Source organism: Dasypus novemcinctus, assembly GCF_030445035.2.
Source record: "Dasypus novemcinctus isolate mDasNov1 chromosome 11 unlocalized genomic scaffold, mDasNov1.1.hap2 SUPER_11_unloc_1, whole genome shotgun sequence".
Lineage (NCBI taxonomy): Eukaryota > Metazoa > Chordata > Mammalia > Cingulata > Dasypodidae > Dasypus > Dasypus novemcinctus.
The window spans coordinates 2,259,341-2,281,636 of record NW_026688125.1 but is presented as its reverse complement, the minus strand read 5'-3'; the positions used below and the strand labels follow the sequence as shown (position 1 = coordinate 2,281,636).

The 22,296-nt window shown below is 41.0% G+C and overlaps 1 long non-coding RNA gene across 2 annotated transcripts in view; it reads right to left on the bottom strand.

Moving 5' to 3' along the window:
• The window catches only part of LOC131277360 (uncharacterized), a 59,813-nt gene extending 37,828 nt beyond the window's left edge, over positions 1-21,985 (bottom strand). The window contains exon 1 of one of the 2 annotated variants that reach the window (XR_009184549.2): positions 21,390-21,985. This is a non-coding gene — a long non-coding RNA (uncharacterized lncRNA). The remainder of the gene's footprint in view (positions 1-21,389) is intronic. The other variant, XR_009184547.2, reaches the window with a different exon arrangement.
• Positions 21,986-22,296: the final 311 nt, after the last annotated feature.

The window sequence follows — 22,296 nt, the reverse complement described above, 5'->3', positions numbered from 1 at the left end:
CTGAGTTTGGCTTTGAGACTGACCACATTTGAGCAACATGGAGGCTCTCAGGAGGTAACTCTTATGCACTCTGCAGCTCTAGGCCTTGTCCTTATTTCAGGTGCACAGGCTCACAAGTATAGTCATAGTCTTTTTTGGCCTTTGCCATTGCACTTGAGGGATTGTTGCTATTCCTTTAGGGACTGTGATAGAGCTCCCCTGGCCATTTTCTTAATGCCTTATATATTCTTTTCAGAAACTATATGTCAGTATATGACATAGGTCATGATAAAGAACTTTCATCCATTTGTTGTGGGTTACTCCACACTTACTCCTTTTCTCCCTATATTACTTTGGTACTTGAACGTAACATGAAATTTTTCTGTTGGTATGCATACAATTTTAAAACATTATAGACAAAACTGAGATTCAAAATAGCTTCACTGAAGCAGAGATCTGTTTCTTTTCCTAGACTTTTAATGAAATTTTTAAAATTATGCAACTTTCTTCCTGATATTTCTGGATTCTCTACTTCTACCACTCTTAAAAATGGGTCCTCACTCTCATTACCTCTATTGCACCTTCTGTTGTTCATTTTCTTTCTCTATCTGACTACCAAATATTCCTCTTACATATACTCTATTGAGGAGAAACATTATTACATTGGCAAAATCTTGTCATTCTCTATGAATGTCTATATATTTTCAAAATCAATTACCTATAGTTTATTTCAATAAGTTACATTGGATTTCATTTCTGAATTATCTTATTATTGCATATTTATATGTATTGTATTTCTACAATCACTAGATTTTAGTTTCTTATATATATTTTATAGTGAAATTTCTTTGTTTTTATACTGAGTCATTTGACCTCAGTTTTTAATTTTATATCAATCTATTTTCATACATACTTGGTATTAGCAATGGCAGTCTATATTCAACAAATTTTTAAAAGTATCTATTGCTTCAGATTCACAATCACATAGGTTCAGTGTCATTTATATCTGGACTACAATATTACCACTACATGGCTTTATCTCTATCATCAGGCAAATACACTGACATCCCCCAAAGTAATCTTTATATTTCCCATGGTCCTCAAGGATTCTGCTTAATACTTGCTCTTGCTATGGTTAAAAAAAACACAACAATATTTTATAAATAACCTCTAGAAAGAAAAATTCATTTAATAGGGTTTACTGAATTTTTAAAATTTAAGAACACAAACATTTATGTATATTCTGTCATGATCTTATTATTAAAACTTGAACACAAGTACATTAGTAAGAAACATGTAATTCAAAACCATACAAATATAGGTCTACAATTAGCTCACATTCCAGGATTTCAGAAATGCACTCCCAAGCATCCTATATCCTGGGGGTTTTCTGCTTCTCTCTGAGTGGATGGTCATTTGTGGAACTCATTCCACTCTGTTCTGAGCTGCATCTAAATAACCCACTGCTAAAATAAGCAATAATAAAATACTGAATGTCTTTCCCATGAGGTCAAGAACAAGATACATTAGTTCATTTTCATCACTGCCATTGAACACTGTACTGGAAATTCTAGCCAGGGCATTAGGCAACATAAAGAAATAAAGTCATCAAAATTGGAATGGAAGAAGTAAACTATCTTTATACACAGATGAAAGAATGCTTTCAACAGACAGTCCCAAGGAATCCACAATACAACTGGAAGAAATGGAGATTAAGCAAACTTGCATTCTACAAGACATGCACTCAAAAGTCCGTTTTGTTTATATAGCAGAAAATAATATGAAATGGATTTTTTTAAGAAAATCCATTCATTTAGCCTCTAACAAAATATCTAAGAATGAATTTAATGAAAGGGTGAAGACTTGAATAACTGGCATGCATACATGGAAGAATTTAAGAAGACATATACATATGGCAAGACAACCATTGTTAATGGTTGATGGGACTCATTTGCTCTAATATCAATACTACACACAGGGAACTACAGATTCAATATAATAGTTATAAAAATCCTGGCAGCCTTATTTTTTTCTTACAGAAATGGAAAAACCAATTCTCAAATTTACATGACATCAGTAAGGGGCTTGACTGGTAAAACAATCACCTATTTCTCTTGTGAGATTGGGTAGATTAATTTATGTAACATGAAGACATTTGGCTGACTTAGATATGTAGGATTTGTGGGATCCTATAAGGGATACTGGGGTCACAGAAAAGAGGGATTAATTCTTCCCCTTAATGGAGAGACATCATTTTCCTGTAAGTCTTGAGGGGACTCAGAGGAAAGGATGTGGAATATCTCTGAGAACAGAGCTGTGTCTCTCCTTTGGGGGATTTTTGTTCAGGCTGGGTAAAGCTGTTGGATCTCAGAAGGAAGTGGAGGTCTCTGAAAGAACTAATAATTCACCATGTCCCTTCATCTGTATACCATAGGTCATAGGACCTGCAGTGAGTTAAGCATGAGCAAAGGTATAAACATTCATTCAACAACACTACTGACCAGTAAAATTCATGTGAAAACTACAAGGTCTCACTGCTACATCTCTTGGGAAGGGCATGATCTGGGAGAGGAAGGACTGAAATAGGAAAGGTGCACACACCAAGCTGCTCAGAGAGTTATTCAGGTCTTTCAACAGGGAGCCAAGTGTTGTTGACCACCTCCAGATAAGTTCTCATATCACTGATTGGACTTTTCAAATGCAAAGTTTTTATTTCTGTTGATTTACTACTTTCTATCTCTTTATTAATATTCTCTATTTGGTGAGACATAATTCTCATATTTTCCTTTTACTCATAGAGCATATTAAAACTAGTAATTTATAATCTTTACTTATCAAGTTCAAAATCTGGGCTCCAGAATGAGGAGGATGGCGGTGGAGTAAGGAGCTCCCAGAGTCAGTGCCTGCTACAGGGCAGTTAGTAAACACCCAGAGCTATCTGGAGCTAGGTGAAGCATCCATCTGGGGGCTCAAGGAGGCCAGAAGAGCATCCTGCCACATCCTTGAAGGAATGGAAGGAGGAGACTGCCCATCTGCAGAGAAAACTTGTAAGTAGATCACTCCACACCACGGAGGCCAGTGCCCATCCTCTACTGAAGGTATAAGCCACACCACAAGCTGTTCTATGGCTGGAATTGAAAGCTCCACTTCCAAAAAATGGGGAGGAAGAGATAGTTGGGCACCAACTTCAGCTGCTGATGAGTAAATTCAGTGGGCCAAAGTATAATCCTAAGAACAACTAAAGTTTGGGACTGTCCATGTCAAAAAGAGGCTGGTAGCTGCCATCTTCACTCCACACTTGGCATGAGGGGAAGCAGGGTGGACTGACAATCACAGAGCTGGTGGGGACCAGTTTCCTTCAATCCAGGTCAGATTGCAGCTCTAGCCTAGGCACCAGTGTCGCCTCCAGCAGGGAAGAAGCTGCAGGGACCTGCATCAGCCTCTCCAGGAAATTACAAGCCAAGCCATGAAGGCCAGTGTTTATTCTACTTTGGCAGCATGAGCCACCCCAGGAGCTATTCTGTGGCTGGAATTGGAAGCTCCATTTCCAAAAAACAGGGAAGAAGGAGATGGTTGGTCATGATTTCAGCTACTGATTAGTAAATTCAGCTTACTAAAGTCTAACCCTAAGAACAGGTAAAGTATGAACCTGTCTAAGCTGGAAAGAGTCCAATGGCCACCATTTTGACTCCAAACCCCAGCCTGAGGGGAAGCTGGGCTGACCAAAAGTCATGGTGATGGTAGGAACCAGTTTCTTTCACCCAGATGAGCCTGCAGTCCTAGACTAGGCTTCAGCCCCACCTCTGGTAGGGAAGAGACTGGCCGGCCCTGCACCGTCCTATCCAGGTAACTTCAGGTACATTTGGCTGGCACAGACTGAATAATCAGAAGTCTATCAGGTCAACAGCAGTCATCTTGAACCTGCACTGCATAGATTGCTGCCCACACCTGCAGCTCCATCCTCACCCCAGGCAGGGAAGAAAGGGACGTGAAACTTCATCAGTCTCTCTGGGCAACTAGAGTCTAGGGCTGCATACTTGGGATTATTCTGTCCCAACCCTTGGCAAGAAGAAAGTTGGGAAAACCTTCATTGGTCCCTTAGGCAATGCAGGCAGTTTGAGCCTCCACAGCGTATAGCACCTACTGCACAACGAGGAAGGGAGAAATAGCAGGAAGTCCTAAACTAAAGAGAAAACCTCACCCAAAATAAATACTCTAATAAGCCAGACGCCAAGATACCAACATAAAATCACAATGCACACCAAGACACAAGAAGAAATGGCCCAGTTAAAGGAACAAGATAAGCCTCCAGATGACATAAAGGAGCTGAGACAACTAATTGCAGATGTTCAAACAAATCTCCTTAATAAATTCAATGAGATGGCTAAAGAGATTAAGGATACTAAGAAGACATTGCATGAGCACAAAGAAGAATTTGAAAGCATACATATAATAATAACAGATTTATGTGAATGAAAGGCACAATAAATGAAATTTTAAAAACTTTGGAATCATATAATAGCAGATTTGAGGAGGTGGAAGAAAGGATTTGTGAGCTTGAAGAAATGGCCTCTGAAAGTGAACATACAAAAGAACAGATGAAGAAAAGAATAGAAAAATTGAACAAGGTTTCAGGGAAACTAAATGACAGCAAAAGAAATGCAAACATATGTGTCATGGGTGTCCTAGAAGGAGAAGAGATAGGAAAAGGGGCAGAAAGAATATCTGAAGAAATAATGACAGAAAATTTCCCAATCCTATTGAAGGACATAAACATCCATGTCCAAGAAGCAAAATATACTCCCATCCGAAAAAGTCCATATAGACAAACTTCAAGACACATACTAAAAAGAATGTAAAATGCCAAAGACATAAAGAGAATTCTGAGACTAGCAAGAGAAAAGCAATGCATAACATATAAGGGATATCCAAAAAGATTAAGTGCTGATCTCTTACCAGAAACCATGAAGACAAGACAATGGTGTGATATATCTAAGATACTACAAAAGAAAAACTTCCAGCCAAGAATCTTATATCCAGCAAGATTGTCCTTCAAAAATGAGGGCAAACTTAAGATTTCACCATTGTAAATTATGTTAGCTGTGGGTTTTTCATATATACCCTTTATCATGTTCAGAAATTGTCCTTCTATTCCTATCTTTTGCAGTGTTTTTACCAGGAACGGGTGCTTTAGTTTGTCAAATGCTTTTTCTGTATCTAAAAATATGATCATGTGATTTTTTTGCTTTTCTGGTCATGTGACATATTAATTACATTGACTGATTTTATGTTGAATCATCCTTCCATACCAGGGATGAATTCCACTTGGTCGTGGTGTATAATTCATTTGATGTGTTGTTGAATATGATCAGCAAGTATTTTGTTGAGGATTTAAAAAGATTGGCCTGTAATTTTCCTATCTTGTGGTGTCTTTGTTTGGCTTTTGGGTAATGTTGCCATTATTGAATGAGTTAGGCAATGTTCCTTCTATTTCAATTTTTTGAAAGAGTTTAGGCAAGATTGGTGTTAGTTCTTTCTGGAATGTTTGGTAGAATTCACCTGTGAAGTCATCTGGCCCAGGGCTCTTCTTAGTTGGGAGGTTTTAAATAACTGATTCTCTTTATTTGTGATTGGTTTATTGAGATCAACTTCTTTCATCAATGTAGGCTGCTTATGTGTTTCTAGGAATTTGTCCATTTCCACTAAATTGTCTTTCCATTGGCATAGAGACTTTCAAAGTATACTCTTTGGATAGTTTCTACTTCTGTGGGGTCAGTGGTGATATCCTCTTTCTGAGGTATATAGAGTATATAAATATGTTCAGATATTCATTGGGTATTGTCCTTCAAGGTAGACATGACAACTGAGGGAGTGTTGAGCTCTACTGCATTCCCCAATTTAACAGCAACAATCGCTCAAGTCCTAGGGCAAAGACCAGAGAAGGATGGTAGAATGATGGGCCCTTGATACTGAGAACTATGCTTATAAGCCTGTGTGCTTGAAATTTCAACTAGGCCTAGAGCTGCAAGGTACCTAAATGTTACCTCCTGAGAGCCTCCGTGATGCTTAAATGTGGCCACTATCTAAGCCAAACTCAGTATGCACTACCTTCCCCCCAGTATGGGACATGACTCATGGTGATAAGCCTCCCTGGTGCTGAGGGATTACTACCAATTACTAACTGGTGATGCAACTAGGAAAAGACCTTTAATAAAAGGGTGAAATGGTAAAGACAAATGAATTCATATGGCTAAGAGATTTCAAAATGAGTCAGGAGGTCATCAGAGGGGTCATGCTTATGCATGTCTCAGAAGGATCCCAGAGATAGCAAAGTAGATACAACCCCAGGTAGTGGTGCTCCTGAGGGCTATGGAAACACACAGGTTCTCTGGTCATGGTAGATGGCTCTGGAGTTCAGTGCCTTATCAGTGGGCCATACTTTGGAATTTGTGCTCGTGAGTGTGATGGAGTTGGACTCCATCTCTACACATGCCTCTTCTGTCACTTTTACTGAACATGTGGCTGGCACTGGGGTTGGCGTATGCTCAGGAGAATTGAATCTCTGGACTGTCCATGTGCCAGCTCGTCCCTGAGCATCAGCAGAATTGTAAAACCTACTCTCTGGTTCATTGACCTTAACCAGGTCAGCTAACAGGGAGGTGAGGATGGTCAACTACCACACCAGGGAACTGAGAGAGTAGACAACTACAAGCAGGAGAATTGCATCAATCAACCATATTGGATCTACATCCCCTCTTGATTTAGAGGTGGTGTGGACATCACAATCCCAGGGTCCACAGGATGAGGAATAAAATATGGATTAGAGTGGACTTACTGGTATTCTACTATAGAACTATTGTGACTCTAGCAATGGAAGAAATTGTATCATTGATGTGGAGATAGTGGCCACAGGTGTTGCTGAGGACAGGGAGAAGAAAATAGAGGTGTGAAACGATGGCATTTTCAGGACTAGGATTTGTCCTGAATGATATCTGAGGGAGAGATGCAGGGCCTTATATATCCTACCACAACCCACTGAATGGACTAGGAGAGAGTGTAAACTACAATGTAAACTATAATCCATGCGGTGCAGCAGTGCTCCAAAATGTATTCACCAAATGCAATTAATGTGCCACGCTGATGAAAGAGGTTGTTGATGTGGGAGGAGAGAGTGGCTAAGGAGTGGGGTATATGGAAACATCTTTTTTTTTTAATATAACATTTTGTGTGATCTATGTATCTGAAAAAAGACAAGAAAAACATTTGCTAAAAAAAAATGAGAGTTTAGATTATTCACAGATAACCAGAACCTGAGAGAATTTCTAACCAAGAGATGAGATTTTCAGGAAATTCTAAAGGGTGGGCTAGAGCCTGAAAAAAAAAGACTGGAGAGATGGGCCTAGCAGAGAGTCTAGAAATCAAGATTATATCAGTAAAAGTAACTAAAAGTGTAAAAAGAGTGATGAAAATAAAACATGCCAGAAAACTCAAATACTCAGGAATAAACTTAAACCAATGTTGTAAAGCACTTGTATTCAGAAAGCTACAACTCAATGTTAAAGGAAATCAAGAAATGCCTAAATAACTGGAAGAACATTCCATGCTCATGGATTGGAAGATTAAGTATCTTTAAGATATCAATTCTACTCAAATTGATACACAGATTCAATGCAATTCTGATAAAAATTCCACCAACATTTTTAAAATTGAATACACAGGGACGTGGCTATGGCTCAATCAGTTGGGCTCCCATCTACCATATGGGAGTTCCTGGGTTCATGTCCCAGGGTCTCTTTGTGAAAGGCAGGCTCACCCGCCACCCAGCCCGCAGCACTGTTGAGAGGCAACTCAACAAGGTGATGCAACAAAAAAAGGGAGACAAGTGAAAAAAAAAAAACACAAAAGAGAGCACAGCAAATGGACACAGAGAGCAGACAGCAAGCAAGCTGCAAGAGGGGAGGGGAAATAAATAAATAAGTACACACATAGAAGGAACACAGTGAATGGACACAGAAAGCAGACAGCACATCAAAAAAGCCACAAGGTGGGAGATAAAAATTTTTTTGAAAACATGACTATCTAATATTTGGAAGGGTAAGTGGTCCTCAATAGCCAGAATCATCTTAGAAAGGAAAAAGGAACTTTCCTCTCTAGAGTTTAAATTATATTACTTAGCAATCATGGTAAATACAGCATGGTACTGGCAAAAGACAGTGGAACCAAACTGATGGTTCAGAAACAGGCCCTCACATGTATGGTCAAGTGATTTTTGACTAGCCTGTCAAACCCACACGACTCAGACAGAACAGTCCATTCAACAAATGGTGTTGAAAGAACTGGATATCCAAAGCCAAAAAAAAAGGAAAAAGTACCCCTATTTCACACCTTATCCAAAAATTAACTCAAAATGGATTAAAAAATAAATAAATAAAACAAGAACAATACAACTTCTAGAAGAAATTGTAGGAAAATGGCTTTAAGACCTGGTGTTAGGTGGCAGATTCTTAAAGGAGATAAGAGAAGGACTGAGATGGACTACTGATGTTCAATGTATGTAGTTTTAAAAGCTTTAATGTAAATGTGTGGAAATGCATAGAGTGGATGGAAACACATAGTAACAGCTAGTTTATAAATGGGGATATGGCTGAAAATGGTAGAAGTCTAGGTATGTAAATGCCAATTAACAGAATGCTAGAGAATATTCTGGGAACTGAATAGCACAGTAAACCAAGAGATGCATGAGAATTATGGTTGATGGTATAGATACAAGATTGTCCTTTGTTAGCTAGAGTAAATGTACTTATTGCAGGGTCATGGGAATGTGGAGAAGCATGGGAAAGATACAACTGGAGTGACCTATAGACTGTGGATATCAGTAATAATACAATATTCTTTCATTTATGCCAAAGAATGTACAGTACTGATAATGGGGCAGTATGGAAAATGTGTGCTAAATGTACACTATGGATGTGGTAACAATCAGATGATATTATATTATTTGTAATAAATGTCCCACCACAGTGTGGTGTGTTGATAGAGGGGTATTGTTTGGGAATTCTGCATGTGTGCACAATTGTTTTATAAATTTACAACTTCTGTCATAAAAATATATTTTAAAAATAATAGCATGGATTGGGAAAACATACATGAAATAGAAGATAAGGACTGTAATTAGGAAGATTTTGACAATATTCTTTCATAATTTGTAACAAATATCTCACAACAATGCAAGGTGTTGGTGAAGGATTGATCAATGGACCCCTGTATTATATTATGCACGTTTGCTATGTAAGTTCCCAACTTACGGTTTTGTATGTTCATATATAAATGATATAAAGATAATAATAATAGGGTGGGTTGGGGAAAATACTCCAGTTAGTAATAATACTTTGACAATGCTCTCTAATCATTAGTTAAAAATTCTAACAACAATGCAAGGTATTGGTGGTATGGTGAGGTACAAGAGCCCTGTATGATGTTACATATGTGTTGTACGTTCACAACTATTAATATTTGTTTATTGTTTATGTATGTTTACATGAGTGATATACTTCAATAAATTTTTAAAAATCTGAGCTTAATGGGGGATAGTTTCTATTAACTGTCTTTTACCTTGTGTGTGTAGTATTTTTTCTTCTTTCAGTGCATGTGCAAAAAACTGGATCTTTGAATATTTTAAGGTGGCCAGTCTGGAAATCCCAGTGTGTCAGAGCTGGACTCAGTTGCATTTTCCTTACATGAGGCTTTTCTGTCCCTTATATCTGAACCTATTTTTAGTACCAGAGTTAAGAGGTGTATGTCCAAGAGACTTAAATCTTTGGTCTGTCCATGTACCATTCGGCCCTGACTCTCAACAGATTTGCAACACCTACTCTCCAGTTCATTGGACTCACCCAGGACAACAGGGAGATGATGATGGACAACAAGCATGTCAAGGAACAGAAAGAGTCTTCAAATGGAAGCAAGATAGTCCCATCCGGGAAACGGACTTTGGCCCAGTGGTTAGGGCGTCCGTCTACCATATGGGAGGTCCGCGGTTCAAACCCCGGGCCTCCTTGACCCGTGTGGAGTTGGCCATGCGCAGTGCTGATGCGCGCAAGGAGTGCCGCGCCACGCAAGGGTGTCCCCCGCGTGGGGGAGCCCCACGCGCAAGGAGTGCGCCCGTGAGGAAAGCCGCCCAGCGTGAAAAGAAAGTGCAGCCTGCCCAAGAATGGCGCCGCCCACACTTCCCGTGCCGCTGACGACAACAGAAGCGGACAAAGAAACAAGACCCAGCAAATAGACACCAAGAACAGACAACCAGGGGAGGGGGGGAAATTAAATAAATAAATAAATCTTTAAAAAAAAAAAAAAAGATAGTCCCATCCATCTGCCCCATGGGATCTAAGCCCCCTCTCAGAGGTTAAGTGGGCATCACTATCCTAGAAACCTCCAGTTCAGGGAATGAACAATGGATGAGAGTAGACTTATTGTTATTCTACTACAGACTCATTATGATCCTGGCAATGGAAGAACTTTTATCACTGATGTGGAGGCAGTGGTCACTGGAGGTTCTGAGAGGAAGGAGAGGGAAAAACAGGTCTACTTTGGGGGCATTTTTCAGGATGTGGGAATTGTCCTGAATGGCATTATAATGACAGATATAGGCTATTATATATCTTGTGATAACTTACAAAAATGTGGAGAGAGATGGCGGACATGGCCCAGTGGTTAGGGCATCCATCTACCACATGGGAGGTCCACGGTTCAAACCCTGGGCCTCCTTGACCCATGTGGAGCTGGCCCATGTGCAGTGCTGATGTGTGCAGGGAGTGCCATGCCATGCAGGGTTGTCCCCCATGCAGGGGAGACCCACACACAAGGAGTGCACCCTGCAAGGACAGCCACCCAGTGCCAAAGAAAGTGCAGCCTGCCTAAGAATGGCACCACCCACATGGAGAAATGACACAACAGGATGATGCAGCAAATAGACACAGAGAGTGGACAACTGGGGTGGAGGGGAAGGAGAGAGAAATAAATAAATAAATTAAATAAATAAATAAATAAATAAATAAATAAATAAATAAATAATAAATAAATGTATGTATGTATGTATGTGGAGAGAATGTGAACTATAGTGTAAACAATAATCCAACTTAGTGGTCCAGTGCTCCAAAATGTGTTCATTAATTGTAACAAATGTATCACAGTAATGAAGGATGTTGTTAATGTGGGAAAGTATGGGAGGGTAGGGAGCAGGGCATATGGGAATTCCCTATATTGTTTATGTAACATTCATATAATCTAAGTATCTTTTTTTTAAAAAAAATAAAAACTATACAAAAAATAAAAGAATTATCCCTTGATCAAGGGTGATTTATCCCAGTAACAAAAGAGGGGTTCAACACAATATCATTCAATGTTATAATCCTTACTTCTCATGTAAGGAAATACTGCATGAACATTTCAATGAACAAAGAAAAGTTATTTCCAAAATCCAATATCCTTTTATGTAAAAAAACACTCTGGAAAATAGTTTGAGATATTAACTTCCTCAATGTGATGAAAGATCGTGTACAATAACTCACAGCTAAAATTATAGTCAATGGTGAAATTCTGAAAATCCACAACCCAAGGCCAGGAACAGGTTAAGGTATATCAATTTCATCATTGCTACTCATTATTGTACAGGAAGTTCTGTCCAGAGCAATTAGGCAAGAGAATATAAAAGGCATACAAATTGTAAAGGAAGAAGTAAAGCTATCTCTTTACAAAGATTACATGATCCTTTATATACAAAATCCAAAAGAAAACTTAAAAAAAAAAAAAGGATCTTCTAAATGAATTCAGTAAATTTGCAGAGTATAAAACAAAAATCCAAAAATTAGTTACATTTTGACACTCCAGCAAGAATTATCTGAAATGAAAATGAAAAGATTCTACTCAATTGACATCTAAAAGAAAAAGTCCTAAGTATAAATTTAATGAAATAGGTGCAATACTGTACACTAAACTAGAAAAAAGACTGCTGAACACAATTGAAGACTGAAACCAAAGGCAGGACATCCATTGGTCATGTCTCATAAGTCAAAGTATTGTTAATGTATCATTACTACCCAAAGTGAGCTACAGATTCAATGACATATTTATCAAATTCCTACTTTACTTTTACAGCAATGGAAAACTTAATCCTCAAATTCACATGGAATCTTTAATTGTCTCACATTATAAAAACAACTTTGAAAAAGTATCAAAATACAATAAGCATGCTAACAAGAATATTACCCAAAATTATACTACATAACATGCAGTGAACCAGGTAAATCTGTTCTCTTCTCCAGGGTAATGTCTTACAACAGAACTAGATAAATTTGCTCTCTTTTCAAGGGTAAATACTTATAAACAGAAACAGTCCTTAAGTAACCACAGAAAGGGTAATCAAAATACCTACTATATGTTGCTCAATGAGAAACCAAATCCTTAGAATGAACAGAAAGAAAAGAGTTCTCAGTAGATAAACAGAAGGAATTAAAAGATGTAAATGAATATTTCAGAGCTCAGACTAAATTATCAAATACAAAAAAATTACTGGTGGACTTAATAAAATGCAGGCATCAGAGGAAAATACTGTCATGCTGGAAGCTAGATGAGTAGAAATCATTTAAGCTCAGTATATACACAGAAAGAGGATACAAAATTAACAGTCTAAAAGAACTGTAGGACACTTAAAGTTTTAATATTCATTCCAAAGATGGAAGGAGAGAGAAGGAATTTGATGTGAAATAAATATGTTAAAAGTGACTGAACACCACCCAACTTGCAAATACAGATCCCAAAGATCTCAGAAAATGTCACCTGGAGAAAATCCAGTCAAACAATTGAAGAAATGAAGTCAATCTTGAAAAATCTTGAAAAGAGGCACAGGAAATGAAACATCTTGAAAAGAGGCATAGAGAAATGAACATTATTACATGTAGGAAAATATTATTTTGAAGGACTGTATTTCCCATCAGAAAACATACATGCCATAAGGGAGTTTAACTTTAAAGTGCTGAAAGAAAGGAATTGTTATTTACCAAAAAGAGTTTAGGCTGCAAATGTTGCTTACACTTTGAAGGGAAAATTAAGAAAGGACAGACTGAAAAACAGACTTCTTCACTAGAGTCCTTCCTCTATAAGGATGTGAAAGGAACTGCTTCAGGCTGAATAGAAATGATACAAGAAGGAAGCTTCAGGAATAAAAGATATAGTCCAGAAATGGGTAAAGGAAATAACCTATTTTTAAACTTTAAAATTGTTTCATATATTTTAAAAGGTACAACATTTTTGTAAAAGTTAGACTCTACTCTGGGTGGGAGGACACCCTCCATGTAGAGGGAATGTAGGTGACCACTATAAGAAGTGGGGTTGAAATGATCCAAGTGCTTCAAAGGCTGTCAGTTGAATTGCTATGTTAACTCTAATACATTTGACTAGATTGGTATACATATGTTATTCTCAGAGCAATCAGTTCAGTGCCATGTCAGTTGACCCAACTTTGGAGTTTGTGTTCCTGAGTGTGATGGAGTTGGACTCAGATGTGACCTTTCTACACATGCCTCTTCTGTTACTTTCACCAGATCTGTGGTTGGCGCTAGTGTTGGTGTGTACTCAGGAGACCTGAATTTCTGGACTGTCCATGTGACAGCCAGGTCCTGAGCCTCAGCAGACTCGCAACTCCTACCCTCTGGTTTATTGGACTTAACCCAGCCACCTAACAGGGAGGTGAAGAAGGTTAACCACCACACCAGGGAACCAAGAGTGCCTACAACTGCAAGCAGGAGAATTGCATCCATCATCTATGTGGAATCTAAGCCACCTCTCAATATAGAAGTGGAGTGGACACAACCATCCCAGGGTCTACAGAATGGAGGAATAGAGTATGGACAAGAGTAGACTTGCTGATAATGTACTATGAAACTATTGTGATTAGTAATGGAAGAAATTGTAGCATTGAGGTGGAGAAAGTGGCCATGGTAGCTGCTGAGGGTAGGGAGATAGAAGAGGAGATATGTGGGGGCATTTTCAGGACTTGGAGTTGTCCTGGGTGGTACTGCAGGGACAGATGCTTGACATTGTATGTCCTGCCATGGCCCACTGGGTGGACTAGGGGAGAGTGTAAACTACAATGTAAACCATTATCCATGTGGTGCAGCAGTGCTCCAAAATGTATTCATCAAATGCAATGAATGTCCCATGATGCTGAAAAAGGTTGTTCATGTGGAAGGAGTGGGTGAGGGGGGTGGGGGATATTTGTGGACTGCTTATATTTTTTAATGTAAATTTTAAAAAATAGAGAGAAAAAAACAATTGCAAAAAACTCTAGAAAAATTGTGTGACCTAAATAGTCCTTTATCTAAGAGACACATATAAAGCACCTAAAACATTGGCATACAACTTGTGGAGTGAGCAACAGTATTCATTTCTCTTGGCTGAAAACCTAGGAGTAGGATTGCTGGGTCAGAGGGGAAGTCGGTCTTTTCCAGCCATCCTCCCTACCAAGGTTGACCATACTACAGCAGGATCTGGGTGGCCACTACTTTTCAGCTGTGCATGGGTTGTCAGTCACCCTGGAGAAAATGCAAGATTTCCTGGTGCTGACCCCACAGCTCCTCCTATAGTAGGCTTCCAAGAGTCTAAGACCAATGACCCACCTGACTCTGCCCTGCAAGTTCAGGGGACTCCTGCCTTACATGGATGATGGCAGTGCTGGTGCTGGAGCAGAAGGTTGGGTATATCTACCATTAAGTCCTTTCTCAATCATACCAAACATGATTTTCAAACAACAGAGTCCAGTAATGCAGGAGTGTCCTGGGGGCTGGACCACAGGCTTTGACACACCAACATCCTGCCTGTGTTTGTGCATGTTCTTTCCTCCATTGCACCCCAGGCACAAGTCAATCAGGGTGGACTCTGCCTTTAATAGAGTTTTTCTGGACCATGGTAAGATATTCAGAGACCCACCCTATGTATCTGCTCTTTATGGGCACTTGCCTGGGCAAGCTTTGCCCCTGCCACCAGCTCTGCACAGTCTTAGATGCGCCTCTTCGGCTCTGCAGCACAAAGTTCACATTTATGCTCCAGGTGTCAGTGAGGGCCTCTCCTCCTTCCTGGAAGACCTTGACCTCTAAAGAGAAACCTCTGTTCCAACTGCTCAGAAAGCAGCTCCATCCAGAACTCACAGACCTCTCCCATGACTTCATGTGCCAAACAAAATGCCATTTTCATGAGCCCATACAGCAATACTGGAGGTTTCCCTGGAGGGCAGGAGTCCAGATCCACACCCCTCCCTGCTGCACCAAAGGTCCTCAGAGAACATGAGCTGGATGGCCAGAAGACCATCAACCCAGCCTCACAGGTGGCCAGAGGAAGGTTCTAAGAGAAGATGGTTTAGATTTGTCCACAGGAATAAAAGGAAGTCAAGGAATTGCTCACCCAAATCTGATAGTTATAGACAGAGTGCAGACATTTGACTGCCACACAGGCAAGGGGAGGCTCGGAGGTGGCTGCCATGCCCAGCTAGCTAAATAGACCACTTATGTGGCTCTAGACTTGAATATGGAAGCACATTCCTGAGCATCAATGCACTGGGTGGGGGGGGGGAGGGGTGAAAGAAGACTGAGTCCATACTGACTGCAGTGCCACCAAGCCTTTCAGTTCCTTCCTTCTGTCTACTGTTTAATCCTGTCTTTATTTATATGGTCAACTTCAGGAATTCACATCAATATACCCATTTTAACCTCCATCCACAGATACTGTTGAGATTCTTGCATTTACATATAAGTAGCTGTTTCCTGTATGCACATTAAGCAAATGTGATAAGATACAACACAGGATTGTTTGTTTCACTAGAATCCCATGGCTGTGGTGAGATACATGAATGGAACTGGTCACCTTTGGCCCACACTTTATACACTGGGCCATTGATTTGTTTCTTCTATTCAGCTTTGCACTCACTCTATCTCCCTGCTTCTGTCATCTCTGCTAAAACAGGGCAAAGCCTTGTGAAAACTCATGTAGTGAAGCATATCTCTCCTGTGAGATTGTGATAGACTAAATCATATCACATGGAGTGATCTCTGGTTGAGCTTCAGTTGACCTAGATATGTAAGAATTTGTGGGACTCTCTGATGATGTAGGCGTGTAATTACCCTCCTTAACAAAGGGATGCAATTCTCTCAAATGTCTTATTGGGACACATAGGGAAGGTTGTAGCTCATCTCACAGAACAGGGCTGGTTGTTTTCCTTGGGGGTTTTGGGATTGGGCTGAAAGCAGGATGGGTTCTCAGAAGGTTGTTGAAGCCTCTGAAAGAACAAATAATCCACAGTGTCTGCTTTTCTGTGAACCATAAATCGTTGGATCTTGTATTAGTCAGGGTTCTCTAGGGAAACAATCAGCAAGAGACGTCTGTCAATAGTATGTGATTCTATAAGAGTCTCTCACACAACTATGGTGATGCACAAGTCCAGGTTCCACAGACAGGCTGCAACCAGGGGCTGCAATGAAAGTCCAATGAAGGTTCGTGACAAGTTCTGGGAGATGATGGCTGTTGAAGATGAGCTGGGAAATCCTCTCTCAATGCTGGAATTACTTCCCTTTTTTAAGGGATTCAACTGATTGGGTTAAGTGTCACTCATTGCTGATTGCAATCTCCCTGATTGATGCAATTATAACCAGCTATCTATGATTTACCACTAAAATAAAGTTAATGGTGACTGAAGTCCATAAATACCCTTGTAAGACTTGTTAGTCCAGTGCTTGATTGACCAAACAACTGGGCACAATTACATGGTCTGGTTGACACAATAGCCTAACCATCACAGTCCACCCCTTGTCAACCTGGTAACCATACACATTACCTTAAACCATACTTAGTCTCTAAGCAAAAACAGTAACAGACATGCATATATCTGTATTTCTGCCTAACAATGTTCAACTCTCTTGTGTACAACTGGAAAAATATTAATTCCATATAGAATAGGGTGCAAGTTCTTGAGTAATATTCACTCTCAAACTTGATATCCTCAAATATTATGACATTAAATTGATAAAACTTGTTATATGATAAGGCAAAAGTTTGGGGAAGAAGACAAAGAAATTTGTTTTGTGTACATATAAAATCATCATAATAATGAAACAAGGAAGAAAGATTCATGACCATTCACTTTTCTAACTGGTCACATGACAAAGTTCATATTTATCACTTCTTCCACTACCCATTCCATGTTTCCAAACCATCAGAAAGCATCTCAGCTGGCCATGGTTCTTTGCCTGGTGGGGTGACTGAAACTTTCATTCCTGAAGAATATGGGCCATTGTTAGTCCTGCTTGGATTGGGTTGTTGCAAATTTCCATTGACATTAATCATAGGACATGGCAGTACTAGGAGATGCCCTACAGGATCTCGTGTATTCCAGGCAAACTCTTCTGTACTCCTATTATGTAGATGCAGTAGTATTTCCCCTTGACAGTCAGGATCAATCACCCCAGCCAGTACAGTAATTCCCTTATTTGACTGTTGATTCAGAGGTAAGAGATCTGGTAGCAGTTTTAACTTCCATTTCAATGGAATCATTGTTGTGTTCCCTGGTGACAGCACTCCTTCTTTTGTGACTAAAACCTGTAGGCCAGCAGAGTTTGAGGTTGCAGGGACAGGAAGCAAAAATTTTCCTGGTGGGTCACTAGGGGTAATAGTCAGTGGTGCCACTCCCCCTTCCACCCCTTGATTCCTGGACCTATGGATCCTGGTTATGGGAGAAACAGTGCCATAGAGTGGACACTGATTTAAAGCATACACAGCCTCCTGGAGAACACTGCCTCAGCCCTGCAAGGTATTGCCACCTGGTTGGCACTGTATTTGAGTCTTCAAAAGGCCATTCCACCATTCTATCAATCTAGCTGTTTCAGGGTGATGGGGAACATGGTAAGACCAGTGAATTCCATGGGCATGTGCCCATTCCCACACATCATTTGCTGTTAAATAGGTTCCCTGATCAGAAACAATGCTGTGTAGAATGCCATGGAGGTATATAAGGCATTTGGTTGGTCCACAGATAGTAGTTTTAGAAGAAGCATTGCATGCAGGAAATGCAAACCCATATCTAGAGTATGTGTCTTATTCCAGTTAAAACAAATCACTGCCCCTTCCATGGTGGAGTGGTCCAATGAGGTCATCCTGCAACCAGGTAGAAGGCTGGTCACCTTGAGGAATGGTGCCATTTCAGGGGCTGAGTGTGGGTCTCTGTTGCTGGCAGGTTGCGCAATCAGCAGTGGCTATAGCCAAGTCAACCTTGGTAAGGGGAAGTCTATATTGCTGAGCCCATGCATAACCTCCATCCCTACCTCATGGCCACTTTGTTCATGGGCCCACTGGGCAATGACAGGAGTGGCTGGGGAAAGAGACAGCATTAGTCACAGAGCAGGTCATCTTATTCACTTGATTAAAATCTTCCTCTGCTGAAGTCACCCCCTGGTGAACATTCATGTGGGACACAAATATTTTCATGTCTTTTGCCCACTCAAAAAGGCCTATCCACATACCTCTTCCCCGGACCTCTTTGTCAGCAATTTTCCAATCATGTTCCTTCCAAGTACCTGACCATCCAGCCAAACCATTGGCAACAGCCCATGAATCAGTGAACAAATGCACCTCTGGCCATTTCTTCTTCCAAGCAAAATGAACAACCAGGTGCACTACTCCAAGTTCTTCCCACTGGGAGGATTTTCCCTCACCACTGTCCTTCAGGGATGTCCCAGAAAGGGGCTGCAGTGTCGTAGCTGCCCACTTTTGGGTGCTACCAGCATGTTGTGCAGAACCATCTATAAACCAGGCCCAAGTTTTCTCTTCCTCAATCAACTGATTGTAAGGACTCCCCTAGAGGCCAAAACAGTGGGCTGGGAAAGAAAATGTAACAAGGCAGGAGTGGTGACCATGGGTATTTGGGTTACTTCCTCATGTAACTTACTTCAGGACCAGCTCGAGTCCTATCTCACATGTACCACTTCCACTTTATTATGCAGTGCTACTGTGCACTCCCAACTTTATGGTTTGGTGGGTCAGACAATAGCCAGCTCATGATAAGAAACTCAAGTCTCATGGTAACTTGATGTCCCATGGTTAAGAATTCAGTCTCCACTATAGCCCAGTAGCAGGCCAAAACCTGTTTCTCAAAAGGGGAGTAGTTATCTGCAGAGGATGGCAGGGCTTTGCTCCAAAATCCTAAGAGTCTGCATTGTGATCCTCCTGTAGGGGCCTGCCAAAGGCTCCAGGTAGCATCTTTATTTGCCACTGAAACTTCCAGCACCATTGGATCTGCTGGATCATATATGGACACCTAGAAATTTCACTGAGGTGGAAGGACCTTGTATTTTAATTGGATTTATCTCCCATTCTCTCTTATGCAAATGCCTTACTAATAAGTCTAGAGTCTTTGCTACTTCTTGCTTACTAGGTCCTATCGACATGATATCATCAATATAATGGACCAGTGTGATGTCCTGAGGGAGGGAGAGATGATCGATATCCCTGCAGACAATATTATGACATAGAGCTGTAGAGTTCATAAACTCATGAGACAGGACAGTGAAGGTTAACTGCTGGCCTTGCCAGCTGAAAGCAAACTGTTTCTGGTGGTTCTTACCAATAGCAACTGAGTAAAAACACATTGGCTAAATCAACAGCTGCATACCAGGTACCAGGGAATGTGATTTACACAAGCAATGGTAACACATCTGGAACAGCAGGTGCAATTGAGGTCACCATCTGGTTAAGTTCACTATAATCTACTGCCATCCTCCAAGATCCATCTGTTTTATGCATAGGCCAAATAGGACAGTTGAATGAGGTTGTGGTGGGAATCACCACCCCTGCACCCTTCAAATCTTTGATGGTGGCACTACTTTTTGCAATCCATCCGGGAATCCAGTATTGCTTTTGATTTACTATTTTGCTAGGTAGGGGCAGTTCTAGTGGCTTCCACTTGGCCTTTCCAACCATAATGGCCCTCACTCCACAAGTCAGGGATCCAATGTGGGGATTTATCTAGTCACTTACTGAGTATGTCTATTCCAATTATGCATCCTGCAACTGGGGAAATAACCACAGAATGAGTCCAGGGACCTACTGGACCAACTGTGGGACAGACCTGAGCTCCATTAATCATCCAACTTCCATAAGCCCCTACTCTGACTGGCGGACCATACTGATATTTTGGGTTTCCTGGAATTAATGTCACTTCTGAGCCAGTATCTAATAATTACCAAAATGTCTGATCATTTCCTTTTCCCCAATGCAGTTACTCTGGCAAAAGTAGGTCTCCTTGGGGAAAAGTGGGAGGAAGATTAACAGTATAAATTTTGGGCAGTTTAATGGGATCCTTCCCCCAAGGAGACTTGGCCTTCTCCTCATTCAAGGGGCTCTGGGTCTGTAAACCATCTCAAGTCTGGGAATTGATTAAGGTGCTGTGATACTCTGCATCTGTAATTTGAGTTAGGGTTTTATTCACTCAACCTAGAACACTTCTGTTTATAAAGATTGTGAAGAAAATTAGTAGACTGCTTATTTCACTGCTAGGTCCCCCATTATGTATTATCCAATACCATAAATCTACGCAACTCAGACTATTTTGAGTGCTTTTTTGAATCTGCCTTTCATGGTGGTAGCCATGCCCACCTTGACTTTGAGATTATCTGCTATTTGACTTTTACCAGACTGACATCCAATCATCCCCATAATGTTTAAGGATTCTAATTCCATCAGAGTCCCCCCCACAGTTATATCTGGACTACAGAGAACAACAACCACAGAGCTCTCCAGGGAAGATGGAATAAGTCTTACAAAATTATTCCTTACAGTCCTGATTAAAGGTGTGTCCTCTGGACATTTCTGGGGTGGGTGGGCAGCTCTAAAATGGTAAATCCATTCTAGCATTACAATCTCCCTAAACCTTTGAATTCCTTCTACTGTGTACAAGCATAAATCGGGTATCTCAACCTCAGACATGATAGGCCGTCTTTTGGCCCATGCTTCAATCAGCCACCCAAACAAACTGTTAAAGCCCTTTCTAACCCATCCAGCTATAGCATGGAATCCCGAATTTCTGCTTAGTGGGCTCATATCAATAAATTCAGTCTGATCCAACTTTATATTTCTTCTACCATTATCCCATACCCTTAGTATCCATTTCCATGCATATTCCCATGATTTCTGTCTATATAAGTTGAAAACTCATGCCATTCTTTCTGAGTATACATTACTTCCTCATGGGTCACACTTTGTATTTCACCTTTGGGGTCTTGTTGTGATTTTAGTCTAGTAATAGGTCTCAAATACAAGAGAGGTGGTGGGGGTGGGTAAGGAGAAGGATTAGAAATGCCTTGCAAGCTTCTGACCTCAGGGCATTCTCTTGCATTTTCTTCTGGTGAGACAGGATTAATCTCTTCAGGCAGGGGTTGGAAGGTAGTTTCCTCAGGGCAGACTGGAGGCTAGGCAGTGCATGCTGGAGTTTCGCTGGTACATGTCTCAGTGCTGGGAGGAGGTCCAGACTCCTTGGGGCAGGCCAGAGACTGGGCAGGGCAGGCTTCACTTTGGCTGGTACCCACCTCAGGGCTGGAAGTTGTTTCAGACTCCCTGGAGCAGGCTGGAGGTTGGATGATACAAGGTTGGCAAGGTATGATCTGGACAGGGCAGGCCATGGCAGGCTTATGTGATAAAGTCACAGCAGAATTCAGGGTTTCAATGTCTCCATCAATATCATCATCCCGAGAGGTCCTTGGCAAGATGGTGGCTGCGTGAGCTTGCCTGGCAGTGTCTCTGCAGGGGGCGGCTGGACAGCGTTGAAGGCTCTTTAGGACCGCGCTGTTTCGGGGATTTTTGCTGGTTGGAAGGTGTCTGGACGTCAATTCAGTGGGAAGGTAACAGAGAGGATACGTCTATAATATATAAACGGAGGTCCCAGCTGGGCGCAGGAAGTTCCCTCCTTGGGTGGGCGGAGCCGCGGTAGCGGGCGCTCTTGCAGCTCCGGAGCCACGGCGGCCAGGGTTTTTGGTTTTTTTTCCTTTTTCTGGAGGCTTTGCAGTGCTGAGAAATTCGCGGATACTGGGCTGGCTGGTGGGGGATTGTTGGGACAAGACTCCTTGGCGGATTGATTTGGGGAGACAGACGGTGTTTTCTTGTGAAGCGGGGGACGTTTTAGTCGCCGGACAGGGGGGGAAGCTCTTCCGCCTGGAGCCCCATCCCCACAGGTCTGGCTGCCGATCTGCAACGGAATTGGATTTTGAGCAATAAGGGGACACAATT